Source organism: Mustela nivalis (assembly GCF_964662115.1).
Source record: "Mustela nivalis genome assembly, chromosome: 7".
Classification (NCBI taxonomy): Eukaryota; Metazoa; Chordata; class Mammalia; order Carnivora; family Mustelidae; genus Mustela; species Mustela nivalis.
In genome coordinates this window covers 24,839,475-24,860,588 of record NC_139026.1, presented here as the reverse complement: position 1 = coordinate 24,860,588, position 21,114 = coordinate 24,839,475, and the positions used below count along the sequence as shown (strand labels likewise).

At 44.1% G+C, this 21,114-nt stretch overlaps 1 protein-coding gene across 6 annotated transcripts in view; it reads right to left on the bottom strand.

Moving 5' to 3' along the window:
• TMCC3 (transmembrane and coiled-coil domain family 3) overlaps positions 1–21,114 on the bottom strand; it is a 262,682-nt gene that overhangs the window by 172,557 nt on the left and 69,011 nt on the right. The window contains exon 1 of one of the 6 annotated variants that reach the window (XM_082739317.1): positions 6,861–6,941. The exons of the other annotated variants lie outside the window; for them this stretch is intronic. The gene's annotated coding sequence lies outside the window, so the exon portion shown is untranslated. Of the gene's footprint in view, positions 1–6,860; positions 6,942–21,114 lie in introns of those variants that run through there. 6 annotated transcript variants of the gene reach the window in all.

Here is a 21,114-nt window from a genome sequence, read left to right as displayed (position 1 = left end):
TACTTAAGAGAGAGACAGTGAGAGAGAGCATGAACGAGGAGAAGGTCAGAGAGAGAAGCAGACTCCCCATGGAGCTGGGAGTCCGATGCGGGACTCGATCCCGGGACTCCAGGATCATGACCTGAGCCAAAGGCAGTCGTCCAACCAACTGAGCCACCCAGGCGTCCCAGGTATGTGAATTTTAATGCCTACCCTAGAGGCAAGTATTTAGCATGGGAACTATTAATAAAAAGTTGAGACCTCAGAGGTAGTCATTATAAGGCTTCAACTCCCTTTATCTTTGATCAGTATCAGAGGGTTTGTTAACAAGCAATCTGGATCTCAAAAATTGTTTTTATTGATAAAAAGACGGGGTTCAACGTAGATGGCTCTGTCAGAAACACCATACAGGCGAGTCTGCTTTCTCGTGCCCAGCGTGTGAGAACCAAGTGAGCCCGCCACCCGGTCCCTCCAGCTCTGTGCCATGGCACATGGGTGCTGTGGTTTGAGCCAGTCCCTGATGGTGCTGACCCGCCGAGTGTGGTGGGCTGCAGCCTGCACTGAGATGCCTGGCCGAGGGCCTGGCTGGCCAAGAGCCCAAGTCTCACCAGCAGTTCCAGCATCAGCCCCGTGCCTGCCACAGGCAGGTCTGTCCCTGAAGCAGGACACATTCTGGGAAGTGCTTCTGCTTTCTCCTTCTGCTCTTTCAGGAGGCGGCTATGGTGGTGGAGACCGTGGTCCACACCTCCAGTGATCTGTAATCATCGGCCCATGTGATGGTGGATCGGACCATGGTGACAGATGATTCTGGTCACAGACACAAAGCCCCCAAGGGCAGCAGCTTCAAACGCAAAGCCAAAATGAGATCTGCCGACAGTGATTATAATCTATGTAACAGTAATGGTAACCATCTGCAGCTGGAGCAGTTATGTCCCTCCACTCACCCGTGCCCAAAGCACCTTCTAAGTTTTTGTATAATGAACAGGTAGTATGTCCGCAAAGGATCCACAACTAACCAAAAAGGAAAAACTGAAACTGCAGGGCAGCACTATCGCCACCTGCTGGCGGAAGGACCACTCCGTGTAACGCAGAAGGGTTCCCAGCAGAGACAGCCGATTTGCAGTTCTGTTCATTGGTTTCAGGTTGTTTCTAATTTAAAAGTGTAACGTTTGGCTTATTTTGGGAGAAGATCACCTCTTACAATAGAAAACATACTTTAAAGTAGGAAGATATCTCTAAGTGTATACAATCAAAGAATTCTGACTTTCAGGAGAAAACACAGTTCCACGGATCATGATGTAAGTACTAGAGAAAATCATGCCCTGCTGGAGGACATTACTCATTTGGTCATCTGTCACATAATTCATGTGTTCTTAAACTCATCCCCCCCAATACCAAAATGTAAAGCAAAGTATATGTCCACAGGAACCTTCTTTACAAAGATTTTTATTAACTGATGACTATCTATCAGGTTGAAATTCTTCTCGGGTTCTGCCCGCACCCCCTCCTGACCTCCTTCCGCTGCCTGTGATACTCACATCCTCCCCTGAATGCCGGGACTGTCTCCACTGTGCTGTGCTCCCAACCTCGAGGTTTACTTCATGACCGCATTCCCCAAGTCAACGTTCCCCACACCTTTATTCATGCCCTGTTATCCTCCCCACTTCCCCTCTGCTGTGCTCTCTTCTTGGGGCCCAGATCAAATGTCCCTTCAATAAGGCCTTCCTTAATATCTCCACCTAAAATTAAATGCTTCTTCCTCTTCGATCCTTGAGATTTTTTTTTTTTTTTTTTTTAAAGAGAGAAAGTGCACATGCATGGCAGGGGAGAGGGAGAGAATCTCAAGCAGGCTCCACAATCAGAGTGAGCCCCATGTGGGGCTCAATCTCACATCCCTGAGATCATGACCTGAACTGAAATCAAGTCGGCCCCTTAACCAACTGAGCCACCCAAGCACCCCAGTCCTCGAGCACTTTGTTGATCCCTTATTCAGACCACTTGCTTAACTTACACGATACTATTACAATTGTTAATTGTATGCATGAGTAGACATGGACACATCCATTCACAGAGCACCCCCCTCCACAAAACCTGACAAATAGTAAGTTCTCCATAAATATCCACTGAGTGTTGAGTTGAAGGTGCTGATCTTTGATCACAAGGCTCAGATCTGCAATCAACAGGAGCCACTGACTTGGATGTATGTGAGCATACACATGCACACACATACACACCAACGACAACAGGCTCACATGGCGACAGATGATACTGGTCACAGAAACAATGCCCCCAAGGACAGCAGCTTCATATGCAAAACCAAAACACTGACATGGATTACATCATTTAAGTCATCTGGTTTGGTTGATTTTTTAAAAATTAATTAACTTATTTATAAAGATTTCACTTATTAGAGAGAGAGAGAACATGTGTGCATGCTGGACCAGGGGGAGGTACAGAAAGGGAGGGAGAGGAAGAGCAGCTCCGTGCTGAGCGTGAAGCCCCATGAGGGGCTCGATCTCATGGCCCTGAGATCAGGACCCAAGCAGAAACTAAGAGTCAGATGTTTAACTGACTGAGACACCAAGGCACCCCTCTTTGCATGTTTTTTAATCAGGCAGTTGCCAAAAGTGACAAAATCAGTAAGGCCATAATCTCTCCACTCTTAGTATCTTAGCTGAATGTCTAATGGAGACATAAGCATCTTAGCCCCAGAGTTTGGATTTTTGTAAGCAAAGCAAATTCAGCACAGACACAAACAGCAGGTAAAAGCAGCAGTTACAATCGGCCAATGTCTTTTCAGGCAGCTGCCTGGTGGCTTGGTCCCACTTGCGCTGCAGATCCTTACACAGATGGCCAGCCTCTGACTCCCATGCCACCCACTGCTCTCCTCCTTGCTCAGCCCCGACAACCCACCTCAGAAAATGGGGAAGCTGCTGCCCTCAGAACACACGTCAGCCACGTAGTTGCCCACCACCCTCAGACCCCTCCCGTCCCATTCCCAGCTCCTTTGGAAGCAGCCGCTACGGGAACAGCCACACGTACCCAGCTCCCAACCATCTCTCTTCCCCTGTTGTACCCTTCATATGCAACTGAGGATTTCTGGAAACTATTGACCCATCATCTCTCATCAACAGATATGGTAGAGACAGTCCATAACTCACAATGGTTCAGCTTAATGATTTTTCAACTTTATGACGGTGTGAAGACTATACACATTCAGTAGAAACTCTACTTGAGAGTATGAGTCAAGCACTAGTATGAGTACTAGTCCTTCTCCATAGCCCCACACCCTCTGGTGACGCTGGGCAGCAGGGGGAGCCACGGCTCCCAGTCAGCCACGTGATCACACAACCTTCTGTGCTCAGACACCCGTTCTGTTTCTCACTTCCCAAGCAAGCACAGATATTCAACACTTTCTGACAAAACAGGCCTTGTGTGAGATGATCTCGCCCAGCAGTTAAGGCAGAGGAGGCTAAGCTGTGATGTTCTGTAGGGCGGGTGTACCGAATGCATTTTCGACTTACATATTTGCAACTTCCAAAAGGTTATCAAGAGGGCATCCCATCACAAGCTGATGATAATCTGTTCTTGGAATCCCTACTCTCTATTTGAAATAGTAGAAATCACACAAATCCTTTTAACAGAAAGGGTGGTATAATACATCTGCACTTAACCCTGGGGAGGGGTGTGTGTGTGTATGTGTCTGTGTGTGTCTGAGTGTGTGTGTGTGTGTGTGTACGTGCGCGCGCGCACACACACACAGAATTTCTGCCTCAAAGGCTATTCCCGCAGGGAGCAAACAAGATTTCACCTGCAACTATTAATTCCTCTCTCCACACTGGAAGGGACCACAAAGGTCCTCTAACAGCACTGAGCCCCAGACTTCTGGATTCCAAGGCAGGTGACGTTGCCTCTCCCACACTAGCAACCCTACATAATTAAAAGGGAAGCAGCAATATGAGCCTGCAAATACTTTATTTTGCCAAGTGAGTTTTCTTTCTCTTTTTCTTTTTTTTTTAATATCAACATCTAGGGGCGCCAGAGTCTCTCAATCTGTTCAGTGTCTGCCTTCAGCACAGATCATGATCCCAGGGTCCTGGGATTGAGCCCTGTCAAGCTCCCTGCTTGGCGGAGAGCCTGCTCCTTCCTTTCCCTCTGCTTCTCCCCCTGCTTGTGCTCTCTTGCTAATTTTCTCTTTCTCTCTCTCAAATAAAAAAATATTTTTAAAAAATCATCTATTTTTTTAAAAGATAAAAAAAAAAAAAGACACACTACCAGAATGACAATAAATACATTTGGCTTTATGAAACTTTCACCTAATAACATTTATTTTGCCATGAACCTGAACTGGTTTGGGGTTGGACTACAGTGTTCCAAAATTTCAGACCCTTTAAGAACCAAAACTTCAGTCATTCAAGAACCATTGTCATACCATTAAATGTACTATTTACTTAGTATTATTCATTAAAGAAACCCACGGTTTTACTTAAACACTCTTATTTTAAAAGAAAACTTTGATCACCTCCATAAAATAAAAATCAATATCACTTGCCACGAATAAAAGGTAACCTATGAATGAATACAATAATACAACATGTTATTAAATTCAGGAGACAGTGTTGCTTGCTGAGGCCTGATCTCTGTTTACAAGGGAGACTGGCAGGTGTACACAGGGCAGTTACAGACTGTCACCAAAACAAATTGTTCTCTTTGACAAAATCAGAAGGACTGAAAGTAAACGGAGAAGAAATTACTTCCATACAAGGTGATATAATGTTATTTCATGCTGGTCCAGGAGCCATGTAAAACGTCTCCAAGTGGCTGGCCTCCCACTCTCAGAGTAATAATATGTAAGACTTTGATGCACGAATCTCATTAATTTTTTTATCTATTAATGCATTTATGGAGCTCTTACCATGTTTCAAGCACCGTTCACAACAGAAGAGAGGAATGAAAAACACAGACATGGTACCCTGTGCAAAGCTTACCTTGTAGTGCTGAAACATACATTAAACAAATGTGTTGTTTCCTGTAAATTGTGTGTGTGTGTGTGTGTGTGTGTGTGTGTATGTGAGATACGCGATATACATATCTGCCTAAATTTGGTAAGTGCTATAAAGGAAAAATGTAAGACATTACAGCACAGTTTTAACAGTAAGACCTTCTTGAGATAAGGGCATTAGGAAAGAACTGTACAAGGATGAGACCGGTAAGCTGAGACCTCAAGGAAAAACAAGATTTCACAGGCTGAAGGCCCTGGGAGTCGGGGGCACACGGGCATCCCAGGTAACTGCAGTGGGTAAAAGAGCTTGGCTCCTTTGGAGAGTTGAGAGAAAGAGGTGTGGCTGGAGGGAAGCCAGCAAGAGGAAGATGTAATCAGAAGGGAGGAGAGGCAGTCTCCTTGCCTCTGCCCAGTGACCAGACACTGTCTGCCTCTTTGTGCAAACATCTCTTTCCAGCCCTGTACAGCTCCCTAGAAATGTCTTCTTATACAAACGAGAAATCTCTCTCTCGAGTTTTTACACACTAATATATCAGTTCAACTGCTGTGCCTCACACACAGAAACAAATGTAATCCCTCCTCTAGGTGACAGCCCTCCAAATATCTAGACAGCCAGTGTGGGCGTGAATCCTGTACCTTCTCTTCCAAGCTGAACGCCACCAAACCTCCTAGGCGGCTTGTTGTCTGTGTCACTCTTATGAGGAAGATAGATTTTCCAAGGTCCATTTCTGTTACAGGATGTGAATTTCCTTCTCCACATAAAGGCCAAAATTGATCTTCAACCTTGCATGTTGTTTTTTCTTGGTTTCTAACTGCTTTTCTCAGTAACACCCAAGTAGTTATGGTCAGGCCTAAATTTCTTGGAAATTTCTAGGAAATCCCAAATGCAAGCCATCAGCAACCTTTACTCCTTCTTTCGTGTCTCTTTCCTGCATTTTGGAAGACAAATTCTATTTGCAGGGGTAAGCAGAGGATCTTTTTCAAATAATGGAATGGCAGTAGTCATTTAACTAAGCTAAATTCAAGAAAATCATAACTCAAGGTCTGTGATAGAAAAAAATATATACAGTCTTTACTATTCGAACTTCCATTTATTTGGAGGGGGCATGGGAATGTTACATTCAGGGAAGGTGAGGATAATGAGGAAAACTGCTCTTAATTGCTTCGGCTACAGACCCAGTTTCCCCTGAAACTAGGGCGAGGTTACAGGGATGGTGTTGTGTAAGCGGGGCATTCTGCCAGGCAGAGAAGAGGTCAGACATTTCCACTTCTAAACTGGAGTGGAAAAAGACACATAAAATTTCATGAATAAATAAAGCAGCTCTGGCATGCTGAATGAAAGTTCACATTTTATTTACACATTTTCTCCAAGTAAGTCAGTCTCTCAGTACTCCTACCCTCTGCCTGCTCTCTCTCTCTCTCCTAACACATTAGGCTAGATTTCTAGGATTTTTTTTTTTAAGTTTTTTGTTTGTTTGTTTATTGATTTTTGTTTTTAGTAAACTCTACACTCACTGTGGGGCTTGTACTCACAACTCTGAGATCTAGAGTCACGTGCTCCCCTAGATGAGCCAGCCAGGTGCCTGTGGATTTCTAGGATCTTTTGATGCTTCCAGCCGTACGGTGGGTGGTGCCCTGGGAAGAAGGGCTGACTTCCAGATGATGGGTTACTCCTAAAGCTCTCTCCCCTGTCGGGCTGCCAGCTCTGCTGCTGTCCTATTGCGCATTATACTATCATCGGGCAGAATGGCAGAGGTGGCAGTGCAGCTTGAAAAGGAGCAGGAGAGAGTCAAAGGGACAAGCAGCTTCCCCCATAAGATGAGGGATGGTCAGGATTGGTAGTCAAAGAAATAGATGTTATAGGGAAAGTCTGTCCCACCTTCAGTAGCCGGCCGATGAGCTCTCTACTTCTGAATGTAAGAGAAGGAATAACATAGGGGGGTGTAGTCTTCCAACATGAGCAAAATTACATCATAAAGGGCATTATAACTCCATGAATTTAAGTGACAGATGGAAGGGCTTCTCTCTCTATTTCTTTTTTTTTTTTTTTTTTAGATTTTTAGTTATTTATTTGACAGAAATCACAAGTAGGCAGAGAGAGGGGAAGGGAAGCAGGCTCCCTGCTGAGCAGAGAGCCCAATGTGGGGCTCAATCCCAGGACCCTGAGATCATGACCTGAGCTGAAAGCAGCGGCTTTAACCCACTGAGCCACCCCAGCACCCCGGGGCCTCTCTCTTTTAAGGGAAGTACTCAGTGCACATAACTCGAGGGAACAGTGTTTAGCGTTAAATTATCAGTTTCTGGAGGGCAGAGCCCATGTTTACTCACCTTTATTTTCCTTCAGTGGTTGACACTACCTGCAGATTAGCTGTTCAATAAAATACGTCGTATGAATTTGATTCTTAAAAATAGTAACATGTGGGGTGCCTGGGTGGCTCAGTGGGTTAAGCCTCTGCCTTCAGCTCAGGTCATGATCTCAGGGTCCTGGGATGAGCCCCGCATTGGGCTCTCTGATCAGCAGGGAGCCTGCTTCCCCCGCTTCTCTGCCTGCCACTCTGCCTACTTGTGATCTCTGTCTGTCAAATAAATAAGAAAAATCTTAAAAAAAAAAAAAAAGTAGTAACATGTAGGCATTGAAAAACATTAAGGGCTATCTCCTGGGTGGTAGAACTAAGGTGATTTTTATTTCCGATTTTGCCTTTTCCACATGTTCCCGATTTTCTCCAGTGAGCATGAATATATTTCGTCAGAAATGGGGGGGCTTGGGTGCTCAGTCAGTATCTGACTTTGGCTCAGGTCATGATCCCAGGGTCCTGGGATCAAGTACCACATCAGGCTCTATGCTCGGGGGCAGGGGGTGGGGGGGAGTCTGCTTCTCCTTCTCCCTCTGCCCCTACCCCTGCTTGTGCATGCATGATCTCTCAAATAAATAAATAAAATCTTTTTAAAAAATAAAATTTGGGGTGGGGTGTCTGGCTGATTCATTTGGTAGAACTTATGATTCCTAATCTTGGGGCTGTGAGTTCAATCTCCATGTTGGGTGTAGAGATTACTTAAAAATAATAATGATGATGACGATAAAATTCGGGAAATTGGAAAGGATGAGAGAAATCAGTCCAATCCCCTCATCCCTTACACATGGAAATTGAGGCTCAGAAAAGCTAAATCATGTGCCCAAAGCCTCACAGCTTGCTAGTAAGAAAGCAGAAATAAATAAAACTGGTCACGGTTGTTTCTTAGCCCAGTATGTTTTCTTCCACTACACCCTTTGCCTTTCCCAAAAAGACACAGTTTTAGTGAGACTCTATCTAATGTTTTTAAAAGCCTCTAATCCACTCTAAAGGCAAACTGTGCTGCCCACTGAGCCTATTCCCATAGAAGGCATTATTTTAGAAAGCACAAAGCAGAGTGTAGTTTAAAACTCATTAAGGAAAATATCCTCTGCTGTTGCTATAGCAAAACACTTGGCCACTTCCTGACGTAGGACGACCTCAAAACGACCTGTGAAATCCGAAATAAAGTTTAATATCTGTGAGGAGCTGAAGAGTACACATCACCTAAGAAGGAAGATTTACGCATTAGCTTTGCTTCTCAGGAGGTAGGAAGGCTTAGGGCTGGGAACTCATCTTCCACCAAACTTCCATTGGTATATGAACTTCAAACTTAAAAATTTCAAACAAACAAAAGAAAGGGAACATTAAAATGAATTCCCATCTGACTATCATCAAGCTTTAATAACTATTAATTTCTGGTTGTATTCTAGCCACGATCTACCTCTCTATGGCTAATTTTGAAATCAACCCAAACATATTTCATCCATAAATACTTCAGTATGTTTCTAAAAGATAAGGACTCTTGTTTTTTAAACATAACCACACAACTACACCGTACCTAAAAAATTTGACAATTCCTTAATATAACCAAATATCCCATTTGTGTCCTAATTTCTACAATCATCTTGCAAGGTGAATTAATGTGTCAAGCACTGTGCATTATCTCTGTTAATCCTTCCAATGACACATAAGGGAAACGACATTATCCTAATTTTGCAGTCCAAACTGAGGCACAAAGAGGTACAGTAACTTGCTCAAGGTTGTCCACTAGCTGGTGGCAGAGACAGGTTCTGCGCCCAGGCTCTGCTGTCCGAGCTCTTCACTGCGGCACGGCGCTATCCCCTCTACCTTCTCCTCTTGCCATATTCATTGGTTCCAAAGTACAGGAAAACATTAAAGGTCTTTCCGAACTTAGTGTCTGCTGAGAGCGGGAGGAGACAGAAAAGGATGTGAGTGATTCTTCTCCCCAAGGCGGGGGGGGGGGGTGTCTGGAGCAGCCAGTGGAGGCTGTCCAGCACCAGGGGCTCAGAGCAGGGTGGAGAGGGGGTGTCTAGAGCAGCCAGTGGGAGCTGTCCAGCACCTAGGGGCTCACAGCTACCTCTGTGAGTGTACTGGGCAGCGGCTTCGGTGCACAGATACTCGGCAATGCCAAGGTTTCCAGGTTTCCAAACACTCTGATGATGGGCAGCCCTCTCTGCACAGTTCTCTCTGGCTACGGTAACTCAGGGTGGACAGGGTGATCAGATCAGGCTGCACCTCAGTTTAAAATCCTCTACCAGTTTCCATCGCATTTAGAATAAAATAAAAAATCCTAACATGTACTGCACAGCCCTGTATGATCTAGCTCCTGCCTTCCTCTAACTTTATCGCCTGACTCACATGTGTGAACACGAGTATCTGCTGAATTAATGTACACATGCAGACATGAGAAACGGAACAGCTTTGTTTCAGTTGAGTTAAGAACCTCAAAGCACCTAGCCAAGAACCTTAGCCAAATGGCCCTCTTATGATGTCTATCTTTATGCCTTTTCATAACTACAGAGGTAACTCATGTTCACTGTAGAAGTCTGAAAATCCACAAAGAACAAAAATTCAAAGATTAAAATGATTCAGAGATAGCCACTGCTGATACTGTTTTTTATGCATATATTTGTGTTACAAAATTAGAATGTTACTATTCATATTGTTTTGTGACCCACTCTTTCAACAATGTGGCATTATTGTTTTAAGACTGCACTGCATCCTGGGGCACCCCGGGGGCTCAGTCAGTGAAGCGTCTGCCTACGGCTCAGGTCATGATCTCGGCGTTCTGGGATCGGGCCTCATGTCAGGCTCCCAGCTCGGCAGAGAGCCTGCTTCTCCCTCCTCCTCTGTTCCTCCTCCCAGTTGTGCTCTCTCTTAAACAAATAAAATCTTTAAAAAAAAAAAAAAAACACCCAAAAAAACAAAAAAAAACCTGTCCTGTATCCCACTGCATTCCCAGACAAGGCTGTCACTACCCACTTCCACTGCTGGATGCTTCATGGTTTCCTTTTTTGCCTATCATTAAAAAAAAAAAAAACAAACAAAAAAAAACTTACGCAGCTATGTACATTTCCACTATTAAATGCTCCAGATAAGATGCGCATAAGTGAAACTGCTTGACAAATGGAAATACAAATTAGGGCACTGGTAAGTGTTACTCAATTGCTCTCCGGAGCAGCTGCATCAGTTAATACTCCCAGCATCAACACTGAAGCTATTCATCTCCTTTTTCCTGTGCTCACACTGGGTGTTAATATGTTTTAATAATATATAACACCATGTTGTAACTGTTAGCTACCTATCTCTATTAGCTCACAGATTTCTTGAGAACATGAATTACGTCTTTTCCTTCTGTTCACTTCTGACACGCAGCAGGCACTCTGAGTGGATGGATAAAGGGACAAATGGATGAACAGACGGATAGATGGATAGAAGGACTGGATGGACAGATGGGTAGATAGACAGGATAGAGGAATTTTGTCAAGGAATACCAGAAGAAACATGGAACCACATGATCAAGTTGTCTTTTTCCAGTTTCTAGGACTCTCCAGACTGATCTGTGCATTTACCGCAGGGACAGTCCCTCCTGTCGCCTACCTCGGGGACAATCCCTCCTGTCTGGTTGAACTCTGCTGAGCATCCCTTCGTATCTGATGCTGGAACATCAGACTCATATCCTACTCAGATCTGGCTCTCGTTCCCACTTCATTCCAGCAGAAGTATTAAAATTACTAATTTTGGCTTACATGATGGCTTACTGTCTGAAGTATAACTAATTAATGTTTTAACAGCAGAATATCAAGCTCCATATTTCCCTTAACAAAGCAAAATTGAAAGTAAACCTCACACTGGACTGCCCCCCGGACCCAAACCTTCCGTCTAGAAAGATGCAGTCACCAGGGGCTGCGTCTGACCCAGAATTTGTGTTAAGAAAACTTTAACCACTAAGGCCAGGCTGGAGAGCTGCCAGATAGCCTTCTACCCTATGGGCAGATCCCAAGGTGTCAGTCCTCAGAAATCCTAACAGGTAGGACTAGTCTTTTTTTGGAAGAACTCCTGTACTTGGCATTGTTCGACATATGTAAATACCTATTAAATGTCTGGTGAACACGTAGACATCAAAAAGAGGGAATATGGGGGCGCCTGGGTGGCTCAGTGGGCTAAAGCCTCTGCCTTCGGCTCAGGTCATGATCCCAGGATCCTGGGATCAAGTCCCACATTGGGCTCCGGGCTCAGCAGGGAGCCTGCTTCCTCCTCCTCCTCCTCTCTCTCTCTCTCTTTCTCTGCGTGCCTCTCTGCCTACTTGTGATCTCTGTCAAATAAATAAATGAAATCTTTGGGGAAAAAAAAAAAAAGAGGGAATATGGGATGAGAACAGGCACGGAAGCCTGGTTACACTGAGTGAGCAGATATATAACCTTACCTTTTAGAACCCGGGTTTGGACCTGTGTGAGAAACTACCCTATTTACTTTCTCTGTGCTATGCTGCCTTTCAACATTAGAGAAAAGTGTTTAATGCCCACTATATGAGAGCTTTTGCTGCAATACATAATCTGAATCACAGTTTCAAATCTAAAATGCCTCAAATATGGGCACCTGGCCATCTCAGTTGGTAGGGCACTTGACTCTTGGTCTCAGTTCAAGCCCCATGTTGGATGTGGAGATTACTTAAAAAATAAAATCTTAAAAAAAATAAAAATTAAAAATTAAATGCCTCAAATAACCAACTCTATTTTTTTTAAAAGATTTTATTTATTTATTTGACGGACAGAGATCACAAGTAGGCAGAGAGACAGGCAAAGAGAAAGGAAGGGAAGCAGGCTCCCTGCTGAGCAGAGAGCCCAATGTGGGGCTCGATCCCAGGACCCTGAGATCATGACCCAAGCCAAAGGCAGAGGCTTTAACCCACTGAGCCACCCAAGTGCCCCTAACCAACTCTATTATACCTAGCATGAAAACATTTTCACAGCAACATTCCCCTGACTTATAAATGGCCCCTATATTCTAAAAAGAGATGGAAATAAGAATGGTTTATCTATCCACAACAAATCAGCAGTAAAATCATAGTTTCTTGGGATGGAAAGGCAGAGAGCAAAATGAACAAAAGACTCTCCAATCTGTTTTTCTTTTTAATATGACCCCTCTGGCTGGAGACAGGAGTTAATTTTAATGACATAAATTAATTTAATTGAGTGCCAATAACAACTTATGTGCAAATACAGCACACGAAACCGTATAACTTACCCATTCATTCATCTGGTGTTAGGTACTTTGAAAATAAAGACAGGTTCCTCCCTATTCTCATGAAGCTTACTGCTAACTGGGGAGGTCCATATGCACTCCATCAGAGTATATAACATGGTAAGAGCTAAGAAAGCTATGCCTACAATGTAAGAGCAAGTTCTTTATCATGTTTCTCTAGGAGATGAGAAGCTGTAGCAAAGAAAAATAGGAGAAAAGAATGGATTGAGACAAGTTAAGAGGAACTATAAATGATATTCGTTGAGAACATAACACTAGCAGTTACCTACTTACCAAGTGCCTTACTATGAGGTGGACACCTAAAACAACTCGGTGGGGTCAAATCTATCATTAGCCCCATCTTCGAGAAGAAGAAACTGAAGCTTTTAGAGAGTTGAAATAATTCACCCAGCTGGGAAGCTGGTGAGAAGACCAAATTGGAAGTAAAGATAAGAAACCAGCACATAGCAATCATTGTCCCAAACACCACCTGAAAATTAGGTACACATCTATATTGATTGCCTGTTACTTAACAAGTTACATAACAAGTTTCTAACATAACATAACAAGTTACTCCCAAAACTTTGGGGTCTAAGGCAGAAAACGTTTCTATCATTTCACAGTCCCCGTGGGTCAGAATTCAGGAGTTTAGCTGGGCTGTTCTAGCTCAGGGTCTTTCGAGAGTCTGCAGTCAGGATGCTAAGTAGGGTTGTGTTCATCTCAAGGCTCGACTAGGGCTGGAAGACGGACTTCCCAGATGGCAAATAAGCCAGATCCCATGTGCTGGGCGAAGATGGCACTGCCAGGCCTGGCAGAGGGCTAGGGCTTTGCTTAAATCCATGAGGTGCTGAAGCACAGCTATCTCAGAGGGGCTCAGTAAAATTCATAATTTTAGAAACAAACAAAAAAGTGAAAAACACTTCTCTTCTGTTATTAATTTCTTTTGATTTTTCCTCCTACTGAGCAAAGTTCTTTTGAAAATGTCCATTTGTGGGGCACCTGGGTAGCTCAGTCAGTTAAGTGTCTGATTTTGGCTTAGGTCAGGTCATGATCTCAGGGGTCCTGGACAACGCTCCCCACCGCTCACACTCTGTCTCTCAAATGAAGAAAGAAAGAAAGAAAGAAAGAAAGAAAGAAAGAAAGAAAGAAAGAAAGAAAGAAAGAAAGAAAGAAAAAGAGAAAATAAATGACAATTTGCTGCTTAGATGAGTCTTGAGAAAGGGCTTTGGGCTGGAGAGAAATGTGGGAATTAGGATTTCCAATGGCCAGAGGAAGGAAGTGGCAGCAGGGTTCAGAGGGAAGGTGACCAAGAAGAGAGAGGAGGAAGAACAGGGCCCCTCAGTAAGCCACTCCCACCAGCCTCTCCTTCAAAGCTCCCCTTCGCACGCCTCAGATTTCTAGAACATTCTGTACTCTGTTCAAAAGGAGGCTGCTCCTTTTCCGAGCATAAAGGAACTGAATGGACACAAATCTCCGAGCACAGAAAGCCATTCATGGGACTTCACCAATGCAAAATACAGAGCACGAAATGGTCTTCACATTTTGCAGGCAGCGTTTGCACTGCAGAGTTAAGGGAAGACTAGAGCACACAAAGCCGGGAGACAGTCCAGCCTCACGGCTGCGTGGATGATGTGGCAGCTGGGCCTGGGTTCAAACCCCAGCACCAGCTCTTCCTAGCTGCGACACTGTGCGAAAATCCACCTTTCTCAAATTTGGTCTCCTCTTCTTGAAGAGGGGAGTACTATTCACTTCCCCACAGGGCTGTGGGGTTTCAAGAGAAATCTAAAAGCTTAATGAGCATCAGCTATTATCAGTGCATGGCAGGGACAAAGATACAAAGTTGTCCTTTAGGAATAAAAATGGAGAAAAAGGGAGTTCATTTCCTGCAACTCAATGTACAGTTGATGAGAAATCCTCTCAAGCCTTGTTCAAAGAACAGAAGGGGAGCTACTCCACCTCCACTCCCTCCTCAACCTCTCTGCCCACCCATCTCTTTGCTCTCCGGGGTAAGGGCAGCCCCCCACCACCCCCCGCTCAGCTGGCAAAGCCAAAATACAAGGAGCTGCTGTCACCTGAACACCACCAGCATCTCCAGATATGCAAAGTCGTGGGAAGGAGCTCGAGCACTGATTCCCCGTGTCACTGACATGACACCGTGTCTAGCAAGAGCCCATCGAACAGAAGCTTTCCCACATCACCAAAATTAGGTACAGGGCTGCCACGATGGGCCTCCTGGAATTGTAGAGAAAGGGCCCTGGGGACAGGTACTAAGGTCAGTGAGGACTGTCCCGGAGCAAAGGGTGGGAAGCCATCCCCATGGGGCTGTTGCCCACGAGGCTTCAGTCACAAGCAGGGAGCAGTGTCAGCTCAGAGCAGGCCATGTGCTTGTGTCCAGCGGCGCAGCACCAAGGCCATTACAAAGAAGAACACAACAACCGGGGTGTTATAAGGTACACGGAGAGCAGGTGAACAAGCAACCACCGCTCCCCAAATGACATGACCAAATGTGAACAGGTCAGATGGCCATGCTGGTCCCCCACTGGGTCTCTCCGGTGGGGCCGGAGAGGAGCAGATGCCGCACACCGGCCAGCACACTGAGCCCAGAAACAGGCTGAAACTCCCCGTCCACATCTCGCCCTTTAACATTTGCCACATCTCACCAGGGAAATACTCCTCGGTAACTCCAGGCCCACGCAGCCTAACCTAGTTAATAACCGAAGCGCTTTTCTAAAAGCAGGCAAGCCCAACTTTATTAAGGGCTGATCTGCAAATATAAAACCTTCATAAACTATTCATGCATCTCTGGAGCTTAAACAGGACTTCCAGAGAACAGTGTGAGGGACTCGGCACTTAATTACAAACCCTGCAAGAAAATCAATTTATTCTGCATTCTTGGAAGAAAACGAGTGTTGCTATTCACTTTTAATAATAAAACTGCTCAGCATCTTAAGACGGGCTCCTGCCTTCACTGGACACACCGCCAGCTTCATGGGATCACGTATCCATGAGGCTTCTGAGGCTGATTCTGGGCCACGGGCGTCTGTCCCTTACCAAGCACCAGGAATGTTTGAAGTTCTCTGTGCACCACTTTCTACAGCCTCAGGAACAAGAACCGCAAAAAGCCGTGACACTAGCTGAACCTCTCCTACGTACCACGCCCTGTTCTCCGTATTTATGAATATTATATCTTATCAGAATTTTCACAACTCTACTGTAAGTACTAATATAAACCCTGTATTTTACAAATGTGGACACTGAGGCACGGATGAGATAAATAAGGCAGTGGCCCACGGTCCTACTCCTGACAAAGCTGCAGAGCTGGGATCCAAGTCCACGGGCTGGTCTCAGAGGCTGCGTGCCTGTCACTCCGCTAGACACACCAGCTTGCTGCATTCTGTGTGTCTTTCTGGGCTGTCTCATGACTCTGGAAAATGAAGCTCCTCTCCCCCTGGCCGGTTCGCCAGAAAAACCCCAGTCTAGCATTAGATGGTGCTCATCAGATACTCACTATCCACACCCCACTGATTTCCACACCAGAGTGGACTGAGGTTTCATGCTTTTTTTTTTTTTTAACTTAACACAGACTCTCTTAGATTTCTCTCCTCACATGCTATTTTCTAGTGGTGATCAAAACTTCATTTCCCCTAAGAAGGAAAATAAATCAGTGGAACACAGGTTTGGAAGACAAAGAGAGATTTTACCTGCCCTTCTACTAGTTCTGGATGAGTGACCTTGAGCAAATTATTTAACATCCTAGAGTCCTAGATTCCTTGCCTATAAAATGTGAGTAACCACATTCACCTTTAATATTATCTTGAGAAACAAAGGATAGAAAGTATATAAAACACCTGTTATAAGCAATAAAGAGTGACTCCCTAAGGTTCTCTCCTGCTCTAAAAGTCTGTAACTATTTAGCGTTATTGCTTGGGTGGTTATGCATCTCCAAGAAAGCGTTCAGGATTGACAGCTTTTTCATTCTAAAGTATGTGCCTTGGGTGTGTAAAATCAACAAACAACTTCTGATTCTTTAGGCAGCCCTGCTCCAAGGCCAAGGAACTGCATTCCAGGGAGTAGTAAGTTACATGCACATGGAAAGATAACCAGGTGTTCCAAGATGTAAACAACTGAATAGGAAACTAACAGAAGACTCTTCCCACTGAGCCCCGCCTGAAGTGAGAGGAGTGAAACTTTTAGGAAAGAATAGACAGGAACAGGCAGAGAAGATGGAAAGAAAAATTCCAGGAGGGACTGTGAGAGAGAGAGAGAGAGAGAGAGAACGAGAACGCAGCAAGGTCTAAAATATAAAGATAGAACATCACCAAATAGATCCAATCCACAGTAAGACAGGTGGCTGGGCAGCAGAGTTTATGGCGGGAACTCAGGATTAAAGAAGTAATTCATAGTGGACACATTATCATTGCATTTTGCTAAGCCATTTACCAAGTGCTTTACATGTGTGACCGTATCTAATCTTTAGAGGAGCTGTGCTAAGCCAGCATTATCTGTATTTTGCAGTTGAGAAAACACACTCAGAGAGATAAAAATTCACATTATTTGCACATTTGATCCTCAAAAATAGATCTGAGAGAGAGCGAGCCAGGGCAGTCCTTTATCTCCAATCAGAAAAAGGTAAATTAAGGCTCAGAGAGCCCACTGGTCTAACACAGTGGTTCTCAACTAACGAGCCACTACCTTCTTTTTATTAGTATTTTGCCACTTTTATTAATCTGAAATAAAATGAAACTCAAACAATGTAATATCCATAACTGTAACAACTAAAACTGCTCCCACAAACGTCAAAGTGTTGCCTCCGGGATAGGATTCCTGGCGTTAAGACCCATGCAAAGTCAAAGGCAGGGCAGGACTCTGGACTTGCGGAGTAAGACCCTTCCTCCTTGAAAAGGTGGGACACGGCGAGAGCAGAGCCCGGGTGGGAAGGCTGCACATGCACGCGGTCAGGCCTCCAGCTTCTTGCCCCTCACGCCGGCCGCCCGTACTGAGATGACAGGGACTGTGACAACTAGCACAGCCACTCACCTCCTCAGCTGTTTCATCCCTAAAACTCACCTTGCTGACACAGAAATTAAACCTTTGTTTTCTATTCTGTTATGGTAAATATTCCACATCCTACTCCTGTCAGCAATAGCCAAAAAACACAGCACCTTGAGAAGAATCGCTTACATTCTTCGGGGCCAACTCAAACCATGCTACAGTATGAAACAAGACGTTAGGAAACAAGATGTTTGTTTTTAAAGTGTGTGCGTGGCTCCGGGCCAGCGATGAGGGCTATCTTCCTCTTGGTGAGACCACCTGCCAGAACTGAAGTCTTTGATCTACCTGCCAACAAAACCCAGCAAGTCATCCAGAGCTCACATTCCAGAGGCGCCTTTGGGAGATTCTGAACCCACAAATGTCATGCACAGATTGCTGGGAAGAAGAGCCAAACATGATTTTCATTCGCGGGATTTAATTCTTGTGCGGCTACCATGTCGGCATGCTTATAAACCATGTCACAATCAATCACACAGTAAGCAGCATGCGGTTCTATCGCACGTGTGTACATTCTTTGCACAGACATTAAAAAATAAAACAAAGTTACCACACAGAAATGGCTTTTCTGTGGCTCACACCCTTAAGTTCTGTCTTCCCAGAATTACTCTTTCGCAGGATGACGCAGCACCTACCCAGCACAAGGCCCATGACAGGTGTAAAGCAGGCCCTGGAGGCCTCCCCAGGATTCCACCATCAGGGGAAGACACAGAGCCAGGTACGCAGGCGCGAGGCCCTGCACAAGGGATTCTGAGGGCAATGGGAGCTCAGAGTTAAAGCAGAGTCAAGGTCTGGCCCTGTGTTACCAAAACCAGGCACAGAGTGGACAAATAAAATCTCCATACAATCCCCAATTTAAATTATCAGATGAAAACTTTTCAAAAGATTAGCAGATAAATCTCTCTCACTTAGCCTTAACCATACCTACTGGTGATCTTAGACTCTTGGTTTATAAGAAGTCAGGCATTAGGGGCCAAAAAGCAACTGAAGAGGAGCATCATGTGCAAAAGGAGACGTCTCTAGGTGGGAGGTGTAGATGCACAGCAGCGTTGGTGCAGACCGCCTGGCCTGCAAAGCCGGAGACAGAAACACTGACACGCCAAAGGAAAGACAGAACAAAACTATCTTCCCGCTTGTTAAAGTTCCCTGCTGCAGAGTTTGATTGCATTGATTGACTCTATTTGTAAAAGAAAACAATTGCTGCATTTTCAGGAAACAGATAAATGCTGCCAAAGATTTGTTTTATTTCATGCAACCTTGGGAAGCAAAATATTTTAATTTTCTTTTTTCCTCATATTTTCAATGACAAGCTACTTTATCTTCAAAAAAAGGTAGAGCATTCTATTTTATAGAGGGTGAGAAAAGGACTACTTTTTTATTTTCTTTCTTTCTTTCTTTTTTAGAGAGGTAGAAAGAGCGCAAGTGAGCGGTGGGCGTGCAAAGAGAGAACAGCCAGCAGGTTCCACGCCCAACATGGAGCCCAAGGCCAGGCTTGATGTTATAACCCTGAGATCACGACTTGAGCTGAAACCAAGAGTCAGATGGATGAGTAACCAACTGGGCGCCCCAGGCACCCAGGACTGCTTTAATGATACTGGCATTTTCATCTTGTGGAATGCTAGGACACTGCTGCTGAAGTTTCTCAACAGCTTTTTTTTTATTATTATTATTAAATGTTACATACCATCAAGTTTACCCATTTAAAGTATGTAACTCGATAATTTTAATATATTAGCATATTACAGCCATCACCACAAACTAATTTGAGAATATTTTCATCAGGGGCGCCTTCGTGGCTCAGTGGATTAAAGCCTCTGCCTTCGGCTTGGGTCATGATCTCAGGGTCCTGGGATCGAGCCCCGCATCGGGCTCTCTGCTCAGCAGGGAGCCTGCTTCCTCCTCTCTCTGCCTGCTTCTCTGCCTACTTGTAATCTCTGTCAAATAAATAAATAAAATCTTTTTTAAAAAATTAAAAAAAAACTATTTTCATCATTCCCACATGAAATCTCATACATATTAGCAGTCACTCCATTCTCCCCGACACCTGCCCCCTCCCCAACCCTAGGTAATCATCTGTTTCCTGTCTCTATAGATTTGCCTCTTGTGGACATTTCGTGTAAATGGGATCACACATTCTGTGGTCTTTTGTGCCTGGCCTCCTTTACTTAGCACGTTTCTGAGGTTCCTTCAGGTTAGAGAACGTGTCAGTACTGCATTCTTTTGATTCCCAAATAATATTCCATTACATGAATACACCTCATTTTGTGTATCCATTTATTAGTTGCAGGATATTTCCAGTTTTCAGGTATTATGAAGAGTGTTGCTATGAACATTTCAGGGCAAGTATCTATATGGACATCTTTCACTTCTCTTGCATATATACCACCTAGGAGGGCACTGCTGGGTTCTATGGTGACTTTATGGTCAGCATTTTGATGATGTGCCAAACTGTACTCAAAAGGGCCGTAGCATTTTGCACTCCCACCAGGAGTACGTGAGAGCTCCAATGTCTCCACATCTTTGCCAACACTTGTTCTAGTCCATCTTTTTTTATTACAGTCATCCCAGTTCCTGTAAAGTGGTATCTCTCCTGTGGTTTCGATCTCTGTGCAATAAGTCATGGTGCTGAGCATCTCTTCTTGACTTACTGGCCACCATTTCTGTATCTTCAAAGGAATGTCCACTTAAGTCATTTGCTCATTTTTAATTGGGTTATTTGGGGTTTTTTTTGTTGTCATTAATATTGTTGAGTTGTAAGAGTTCTTTATAAACTCTGGAAAAAAGTCATTGAGTTATACAATTCACAAATATTTCCTCCCACTCTATATGTTGCTTTTTCATTTTCTTGATCGTGTTCTCTAAGGCACATTTATTTATTTATTTATTTAATTTATTTACTTATTATTTTCTAGGATTTTACTTATTTGAGGGAGAGTGTGCGTGTGAGAGAGCAAGCACGAGCAGTGGGGAAAGGTAAGGGGAGAGAGAGAAGCAGACTTTTCTCTGAGCAGGGAGCCCTACATGGGGCTCGGTCCCAGGATAATGGGATCATGACCTGAGTTGAAGGTAGACACTTCACTGACTGAGCCTGAAACACAAATTTTTAATTATGATGATGCTAAAGGATTTTTAAGCTGTTCTTGGATGCATATCCTATAAGGAAGTGAAATTAATATGAGGACCTATTTGTACTCCCATATTCATTGACAGCATTTTCACAATAGCCAAAAGGTGGAAGCAACTGAAGGCTCCTTTGACTGATGAATGGACAAATAGAAGGAAGCATGTACATACAACAGATTTATTGTAAGAAGTAAGAAGGAAATTCTGACGCATGCTACAACATGAATGAAGCTTAAATACATTATGCTAACGGGAAATAAGCCAGTCAAAAAAGGACAAGTACTGCATGATTCACTTATATGAGGAACCTAAAAGAGCCAAATTCATAAATTCTAAGAGACAGAAAGGTGAATGGTGGGGAAG